The following is a 10,607-nucleotide window of genomic DNA, read 5'->3' as shown; positions in this document are numbered from 1 at the left end:
TAAAGAGTTTGGTGAATTGATAACCTTTAGCCAGTTTTTAATTGCTTCTTCTTTACAAACGGTTGTTAACGGATATCTACCAAGCTCACCAAGGACAGCAGCATTTAAGACTTGATGTTTTACGCCTAGAACATATTTACAGAATTTGATATGCAATATGTCTAAGTCGGTAAATGTGTATATTCCCCAAACTTCAGCTCCGTGTAACACAATAGGGACTACAATAGCATCAAAAAGTGATAGTTTGTTTTAATATCTAAGGAAATTCTACTAAAATTCGATAACAAGTGGTTGTACACCTTCAAGGCCTGATCTTTGAACCTTTTTACTGTATGATTAAATTTACCATTTGACGAGAAATTAATGCCTAGATAGCAAACGTTACCAACCACTTCAAGAACCTCATTGTTAATAGTCCAAAGAAAATTACAAATGCTTTTCCTTTTTTCGAAGATGCATATTTTTGTTTTGTTTGAATTTATATTTAAACCCCATTTACATGAATATTGATATAGAGAATTAAGTTGGTTTTGTAGACTGCCAGGATCAGTGGTAAATAAGGCAATGCCGTCCGCAAATAATAACATAAAATCCGATAAAATATCTAAATCGTTCTGCGTTATTATATTCAATCATCTCTGTGACGTCATTAATGAACAGAATAAACAGGAGAGGGGATAATGGCTCTCCTTATTTGACACAGAGTGAGATTTGAAAAAAAATGAATACGACATATCAGAAGTTTTTATTACAAATTTTTACATTACTATATATATATTTGATCATATAAATCATCTTAGAACTTAATTCTGATTGTATTAATTTTACCGATAATGCATCATGGGTTTATGTATCAAAAGCTTGTTCATAGTCTACAAATGCACAGTATAACTTATGTTGTTGTTTTTAAAGTGTAATTTGTATGAGTGAATGAAGTATAAATTACATGCTGAGCTGTGTTAAATGTCTGATTATGTTCGCACTATTTATCGATCTTATTTCTAACAGCAAGAGAGAATATTTTGGAAACTATATTTATGAGAGTGATTCCCCTATAATTTGCTGGGTTAGAAATATCTCCTGTTTTGAAAATCGGTACAATGGCCCCCTTGCACCATGATTCTTGACATACACCTCTTCCAAATATAAAATTAAAAATGTGCGTAAGATAAGGAGCAATAAACGTATTTGAATCGATAAAAAAATCGGCAACAATATGTGATAAATCACTACTTTAATTACGTTAGTCTCTATAGATGACTTAACTTATCTCGTCCACTGAAAAATCGCAATCGAGTTCTTCGATGCTTATATTGGCGTCGCCAAGTGAAAGATCATTTGCATCATAATTGTAGAATTAAACGAGACTTACCTGGAAGTTGAACTTCAATTGTAATTCTATGAGTAGAAGAATTAAGGAGGGATGAAATGCGATAGTGTTCCGCGCATGCGCATCAGTTTTTAAAGGATTTATTAACCTTTATCCATTTATGAAAGTAAATGCATCGCATTTATATACATGTAGTGTTGTTTTTGTACATATTCTTTATTGTAGTTGGGTGGGGGTGGCATTTCATCCCTCCTTAATTCTTCTACTTATAGAATTACAATTGAACTTCAACTTCCAGGTAAGTCTCGTTTAATTCTAAAATTCTATTTCGTACGAATTAACTACGGGACGAAATGAGATTTTAAAGCTGATAATGGTTATAAATCACTACCTGAACAGTGCCTCAATCCTTGGTTGCCAACACAGCTGAGCTGAAATCCTCTTTACTATCACCAGCGATGTCCTCATTATAGAATTTTGCAAAAGTACTACTGTTAGACCATCCCGCAGTTTTTAATATAACATTAATTGGAACATCATTCATGTAAGCTTTTGATGTCGCTGCGGCTCTTACACTATGTGAACCGAACTGTGAAACATCTATTCCTGAGCGAATCATCACAGTTTTTATCCATCGGCTGATTGTATCCCTTGATACCGCTTTGTAGGGCTTAATGTAACTTATAAGCAGTCTATTATTGTCACCACTCCTTGCTGGTTTGGAACGAACTAAATATTCTTTAACCACTGTATATACGCATAATCTTCTGTCTGGAGGATATGCAGCAAGTTCAATATAACTTTGATTACAACTTGGACGACTTTGCTTCAAGAGGCCATCGAAGTGAACAACAAACTTTGAACGTAACTTCTTCAAGTTATTAACTGATAACAATATTTGAACTGTTTGAATTCTGGCTGCATTCGTCAGGGCAATCAACATAACCAATTTAAATGTTAACTCCTTAAGAGAGATTCATTTTACAGGTGAAAGTTTCTTAAGTTAATTTAGTACTTTATCTACGTCCCAAGTACAACAGTATTTTGGTACTGGTGGTCGCAAATTAAAGACACCTTTGATGAATTTCACTACAATTGGATGCATCCCTGCTTGAAAATTGTCAATTAAAATTTCCAATGATGTAAGCGCCGACCTGGCTGTATTTAATGAGTTATAACCTAAACCATTGTTGTATTCTGTTGTGAGGAATTCAATCACATCGTTTATAGAAACTGAAACTGGATTAATCTCCCCGCCACTGCAGTACTGTAACCATCTCTTAATATGGACTTTGTACTGGCATTTTGTTGCGTCTCTCCAAGCTGACATGATAATATCGGTAGCTTGTTTTGAAAATCCTCGGTGTCTATAGAGTTTCCTGACACTTTGCATGCCACAAGGATTAGTTTTTGAGACAGTGGATGTCTTGTATTTGAGTTTGGTAAGAGAAGAAGATCTTTTTCTTTCGGCAATATTCGAGGTTTCTCTACTAGACTTGACATCAATATCGGGAACCATGGTTGTGTTGGCCAAAGTGGGGTTATGATTATTCCTTTGGCTTTGATAGCGTTGGGTTAATACAGAGCGAGTGTAATCAGTTGTAGAGCATATTTGCCAGATAAAAGGAAAAGCAGATTAATTGTAATAAGGAGCAGCTTTACATCCACTTTACTCTACGAGGTGTTCACTCAGTCAACGGGAAAATATCCGCTACACAATGTGACCACATTTGTGTATCACTTAAAGTGATATTATGGGCATTTTTCACTGTTGAATTGAGCTGAAAAGAATTAACAGGTCAAAAGAGTTAGTTAAAATATGGTTACTGACCAATTATCTGCAACTCATCTTGCTTCCAGTTGTTTATAAAAAATATATATAATATTCGATATTTTACATGACTGGTGAGTCCTGTAAGCCGAAATTATCCGTAAAACAAAAAGTGTCTTTGTGTCGTATGAACGAATCTCACATAAACTCAATTTAGATTCACATCGTACATCGAATTATTTCTGTCGTCAGTTGTCAAAACGAAAGTACGGCTGATATTCAAATGCATTATTTTTCTCTTTCCAGGATATTGTTTTAGTATGTTGATGCTGCATTAACAAATATACGTGTATATGAAGTGAAAGCACCAAAAATAAACAACGGTTGCGATAGACACCTATAAACTGTTAGATGCCCATAATATCACTTTAAGTACTCATTGCAACAAGTTGTATATTATAGAATATAATAAAAGTGTTCACTGTCGAAAGTCTATCATTCAATCTTTAAAAACATTATCATTTTCTATAAATAGTGTTGCGCGTTAAGTTATTTTAATGGGTGTGCTTCTTTTGAAAGCGCCTACATACAAAATCGAAAGAGTAGGTACTTCCTAGAAGTCAATCTTTACAACATTACCTAATGAGTTATATTTCCTCTGGAATTAGCGCCTAATGCGAAAACGAAAATTAGGAACTAACAAAGGACAATAGAAGCAAAACGTGACGGGAAAAAATAGAGAAGAAAAAAAAGTAAATTAATTAAAGACAAAAAATAAAATGGAACGTATACAATGTACAAAGAACTTAACAAATGAACCCAACCGTATGTATTCAATGAGAACAGCATATATATAACTTCTGGCGAGCAACGAGGAAAGTGTTTCTAAACATTTAAAGCATCTACGTTGACAAATTATTCGCAGCTTACAATTCTGATTTAAAGAAACAAAATAATAAATAAATAAAGTAAAAGAGATAAACAAAAAAAGGAACGTATACAATGTACAATTGATCATACATAGATCCATACATTCAGTAGGTTAACAAAGGTGAGGACAAAATACCACTAGGATTCTGACTTGTTTTTTCTAAGTTTCATAGCATTGTATATGAATTTTGCTGTATTTCGTACTTTACTTTCTCTGTTTTCAGACATAATGTATTTGAATTTTGTAATATTTGGCCAGTTCGATGAAATGTTATACTGTTTTCTCAGATTTGAATAGGCAGTACAACATAATAAAAAGTGGTACTCAGTTTCAACAACATTTTGCATACAAGTTTATATATTCTGTTTAACCTTTCTATATTGTTATATCTACCAGTTTCAATCTCAAGAGAATGCGACGAAAGTCTGAAACGGGTTAGTTCCGTATGATGTTTTTAATTTTTTATCTTTACTAGATAATTTTCAAACTCGAAATCTTCTTTAAATTTACAATAGTATTCCATTTAAGGTTGTACTGATAGTGTTTCGTGTCATGACTGAATGTATTGGTCTTTTAGTCTATGGGAAAACATAGGAAGTGAATAATCGCTCATAGTAAAATCTATAAGAAGATTACCAAAACCAAGCTTGTTAAGCAAAATTGATAGGGAAGAAAACAACAAACTATTCAAATCACTAATACGATTCTCTTGTGCAATGTTAATTTGTTTCATCAAAGTTTCATGCATTAAAGAGTTTGGTGAATTGATAACCTTTAGCCAGTTTTTAATTGCTTCTTCTTTACAAACGGTTGTTAACGGAAATCTACCAAGCTCACCAAGGACAGCAGCATTTAAGACTTGATGTTTTACGCCTAGAACATATTTACAGAATTTAATATGCAGTATGTCTAAGTCGGTAAATGTGTATATTCCCCAAACTTCAGCTCCATGTAACACACTAGGGACTACAATAGCATCAAAAAGTGATAGTTTGTTTTAATATCTAAGGAAATTCTACTAAAATTCGATAACAAGTGGTTGTACACCTTCAAGGCCTGATCTTTGAACCTTTTTACTGTATGATTAAATTTACCATTTGACGAGAAATTAATGCCTAGATAGCAAACGTTACCAACCACTTCAAGAACATCATTGTTAATAGTCCAAAGAAAATTACAAATGCTTGTTTCGAAAATCCTCGGTGTCTATAGAGTTTCCTGACACTTTGCATGCCACAAGGATTAGTTTTTGAGACAGTGGATGTCTTGTATTTGAGTTTGGTAAGAGAAGAAGATCTTTTTCTTTCGGCAATATTCGAGGGTTCTCTACTAGACTTGACATCAATATCGGGAACCATGGTTGTGTTGGCCAAAGTGGGGTTATGATTATTCCTTTGGCTTTGTCTGTCTTGACCTTTCGAATGCAGCGACTTATTAAGCTGAAAGGACAGAATATATAAATTGTATTGAATCTTGCCCAATTTAAAGTGAAAGAATCAATGAATGAAGCTTCTGGATCTGGTTTCAATGCACAGAACAACTGATTTTTTTTTGTTCAATCTAGATGCAAACAAATCTATTTGGGGAAACCCCAATAACTTGCAGATTTCAGTGTAAATTGAATTTTTAAGCTCCCATTCTAACTGATCTTTGAATTCTCTAGATGGCCGATCTGCTTTGTTAACCTTGCCTGCTATATGAGAACAAGTTATCCATATGCCATGTTCAACACATAAATCCCAGATATCCAGAGCAACATCATTGCATCCCACTGATTTTACACCGCCCATGTTATTAACATAAGCAACAGCTGTTGAGCTGTCAGTAAGAATTAATACATGTTTATTTTTACAAACATCTTTCAAAGCTTTAAAAGTGAACTTTATAGCCATTAATTCCAAAACATTTATATGATGACATGATTAAGTATCTAACCATCGACCCCCATTTTCGACTTTCCCATAAACAAAACCCCATCCTGATTTACTGCTATCAGTTTGAATTTCAATGTTGGGGTTTCCATGATCAATGTGTCTGTATTGAGTATGGATGTTTTCAATCCACCAGGAAAGCTCTTTTTTCATTTTTGAGTCAATATGCATTTTAGCATCGTTATTTTCCCGAGCCTTCTTTTAATGCTGTGATTTTTGCATTTTCAAGTGTCCTGTAATGCAATTTTGCATATTCAACGGCCGAAAAGGAAGTTACTAACAATATAAAGAAGTGAAACTCCAGCTGCTGGAGCAGTATTGAATTTTCATTAAAAACAATTAGTTGGTCCTTTATTTAAGGCAAGCCAATTACTTTTGCAACGTGCCTGATCTTGCTGTCAGAGATTTTTCATTTTTTTGCAATCTGTACAAATGGCATCTTTTTTGTCAGTAGGTAAATATACTATCATATTTTTTTAATCAATCACGTTCCCCGAGAAGATTATTGTCTTCGTTGGTTCAAATGCGGATTTTTCAATGTTAATCATGAATCCAAGGCTAGTCATTAAATGTTTAGTATCAAAAACATTTATTATGCATTTGTTTACTGTTTCAGTACATAATAAACTGTCATCAAGGAAGCCTGAATTTATGTGACCCATATTTCTTAATTTTGAGTACACAGGCTTCATAAGTTTTGTAAACATACGTGGGAAAAAAGCCAAACCATTTAGGAAACATGTGTACTGATATATTTGACCTTTCCAAATGAATCTGAGAAGTTTCTGATCTTCCTTTGCGATAGGAACTGAGTAATATGCATGGCGTAAAACAACGCTTGCCATATACAAGTCTTTTGTTATCAATTCTAATGTTTTCTCGAAAGTTTCCATCTTAAAATGGTGATACGGAATATAGGAGTTTAATTTCTTTAAGTTTAGAATCATTCTTTGTTCTCCATTTTTCTTTGGTCTCACAAAAATAGGAGACAGGAATTGACCGGATTGGGGCTCAACCGGTTTTATAACCTTTAATTTGGTTATTTTTTCTATTTCTGTTTCAATAATATTTGATTCTTGTTCATTGAAATAATATTGACAGGAATTTTGGTGTTCATTCTCATTGAAATTACTAGTAAGATCAATATGGCAATGTCTAACCATGTCAAGAACAACAGGATCGTTTGTTAATTTAATCCATTCATGTATGTGATATTTTAACTGGCCTGCAATGAAATTATCACAGGGGGTGGAACGTACCTTTGTTAATTCCTGTTCTGTCTGAACTGCCCCCTCTTTTGGAAGTTTTTTGAATCCGGGTAGTTAGAAGGCCCTTGAAGTGGGGAATTATATGACATGTTTCCTCCTCTACCGGTACCTCGACCAGAGGTGACTATAACCACAGCTGCGACCACGATATATCCCTCTAAAGGGCTGCCTGCCTCTTGTGCGATTAAACGTGTTAAGTTTATTGCTCATTTTGGCAATGTCCTCAATCTCTCGGGCAGTTTTAGAAATGTCATCAGCGAATAGTAGGCTTGTGAATGGAGCACTATGGTTGCACAGATGCACATATTCATCCCTTATCTCGGGCTTTAAGAAATCCCGCCTTGTCAAAACAATTTGTTTGTTAGCGTGTCCAAACAATGCTAAGGCCTCATTGCAGTTTTCGATCACCTCTCCATACTTGGGATTTTCTTTTTCCAGAACGGCCATTTGGTTTATGGCTTCCACCAATATGGTCGCCCCTTATACCACGGACGTTTCAATATTTTGAAGCTTTTTGTCATTCGTTTTAGCTGATGAAGACAATACATCCCAAATTAGATGATTTGTTTTTACTGTCACTAGGCCATCACAATTTTCTGGCCTGGCATTTCTTTCATCTTTTACTAGTTCCTCATATCTAGTCTCATCAATGCCATTTTTGAATAACTCGTTAGTATTTTCCGCCAGAGTTTCATCAATGTTCTTGCCACAGACTTCAACAGTCTTAAGCTTTTTCGTCATGTTAGAAAATCGCGAATTTTCTACTGACTTCCTTTTCTCTCCCTGCACAACATCCGACGTCACTACATCACAGGGGGATTCTTCATAGAAGTCTCCCTCATCTTCACAGAAGCCTTCATAATGTATTGCTTTGTCAAACTCGTCGAGTCTGTTGCAAATTCCCGTCAAACGGTCGTCATTCTTTTTCAAAGTTAATTGGACATTTTTCATAAATGCCAGAATTGTCTCTTTTATTTCTTCCGATTTTTACAACCCGTCGAGCGAGTAGAAGGCGTCGGCTTTTTACACGCTCGTTTCCCCTTGTCCTCATTGACAACTGGGGTATCTGACGGTTTTAAAAGTTTTTCTGTTTTATCCGCCATTGTGAATTTTGAGTAAGCGCCACGTGCAACACTTCACCGATCGGAAAATTCGTACAAATAACTTGCTTTAAGCAAACAATTTCACACTGTCTACGACAGTTAAAGTAAACACAAGCTACGCTTGCGAATTTTATCGTCTTACATGACAATATACTCACACTAAACTTTAAAATTTCCAATTTGTGCTGCGCACATAGAAATTTACATGCTCGTCTACGACGGAGCGGAAGCACACTGATGCGCATGCGCGGAACACTATCTCATTTTGTCCCGTAGTTAATTCATACGAAATAGAATTTTACATCAAGATATAAATTGTGGTTTAAATTGAATTATATTATCTTGATATTGTTGCAATGTGCTGATGATATGGTAATTCCTAGTTATTCGCCTGAAGAGATTAACAAAAGTTTACCTTTATTACATAGTTATTGTACTATAAACTGGAGTTTAGATGTTAATGTGGATAAAACGAAAGTAACGGTATAAAGAAAAAGAGGCGGACTGTTCCAATCAGAGAATTTTGTATATAATGGTTCCCCACTGGCTGGAAGTGGTAAATGATTTTTATTATTTAGGAACAGTTTTCAATTATATTATAGGTCATTGAAGGGTTCACACAAAATTTTGTAAAAGGATACTAAATGTCAATATCAGAACTTCAAAGGCTGCTGTATATGGTGAATTGTCACGTTACCCATTGTATATTGTCAGATATGTTAAGATATTTAAATATGGGTTTCGTTTACTTCAAACTAATAATATTATCCTCAAAGAAGAGTAGTATATATGCCTAGTTGATTGTAATAATGGTAAAAGCAATTGGTTAACTAGGGTAAAAAATTGTTATTCCAGTACGGTTTTAATTATTTTTGGAATGATCCATTTTGTGTTCATAGTAAATCATTTATACCAGTGTTTAAACAGAGAGTGATTGATACTTTCACACAATTATGGCATGTCGACAAGGATAATAATGGTGAGTTAACTTTTGTATGCAAATCTGAAAGTAAATTCTGAGTATGAATCATATTTAGATGTATTACCTAGTAACTTAAGATTCTGTATTAGCAAAATAAGAATGTGTTCTCATCCATTGCGTATTCATACTGGTAGATATTGTGTAAATAGATTTAAGAGAAATGAACGTTATTGTACTTATTGTGATATGCATGATTTGGAAGACGAATATCTTTTAATACTTATATGCCCTAGATATAATGATATTAGACAAAAATATATCAAATGATACTATGTTAATCCAAGTGTTATTAAATTCATTGAATTGTTCAATACTAATTGTAAGAATGTTCAAAAAAAAACTAGCTCTTTATATTAAATAAGCACTGTCTCGTAGAACTGCTATTGCTTAGAATTAAAAATTCAGTTCATCCTTTCATAGTTATGTATTTGTTTAATTGAATGTGCTTATTTGTTTCCACTGTGACTTTATATTATGTTTGTAATATATGTATTTATATAACGATTATGTACTTATTGTACAAGTCGTAAATAAACTTCTGTTCTCTTCTTATCATATACACAAACAATTGTTTGGTTCACAACCTCAGCTAAATGATTATTGTGTTCATGTTTTTAATACGAATAATTGATTGGTGTGAATAAAGGACCGGTTATTTTGGTCGTGTGTTTATGAATCAGTTTCACGCCTATCCTGTTTTCATTCACACCAACAGTGATACATGAGCGATATATGTTCGTGTAATAATATTAAAAAGAAACAAATGGTGTTTGTTTTGCTCACCTGAGCGCAAAGTGAATTTTATTAATGTGTTACATGCTTTTCGCGTACACCAAATTCTTTCAAATATAACCATCGCACCTGTAAGACTAGTTGCAGAAATGCAAATCCTAAAATGTGAAATAGATTGAACGCAGTTTTGAAATTACCTAAGGTACTTATGAAAATTAATGTTCATTAAATACGTTCGTTAATATTAGCACAAAAGCGGGTTTAAAATTCTGTAAAATTACAAATTATTCGTAGGTAAAGTACGTTTAAATATCAGAATTACAGTTCTAGAGATAGATCAAATGGCACATACGTTTAAGTTGTTTATTAGACTATATTTATGCAATCCATTTCCATCAATTTTCGCAAACATGAGAAAGAAAAAGTAATTCATATCTAGTCTCCCTCCAAAAAGAAGAAACTGAAATGCTTCACTGACAAAATTAAAAATAAAATCAACATAGCAAAGTAATATAGAATGATTAGTGAAAAATAATAACTTTACAAACCCATATTTTGT

The sequence above is a fragment of the Dreissena polymorpha genome, chromosome 4, assembly GCF_020536995.1.
Source record: "Dreissena polymorpha isolate Duluth1 chromosome 4, UMN_Dpol_1.0, whole genome shotgun sequence".
Taxonomy (NCBI): Eukaryota; Metazoa; Mollusca; class Bivalvia; order Myida; family Dreissenidae; genus Dreissena; species Dreissena polymorpha.
Note: the sequence above shows the minus strand (reverse complement) of the source record.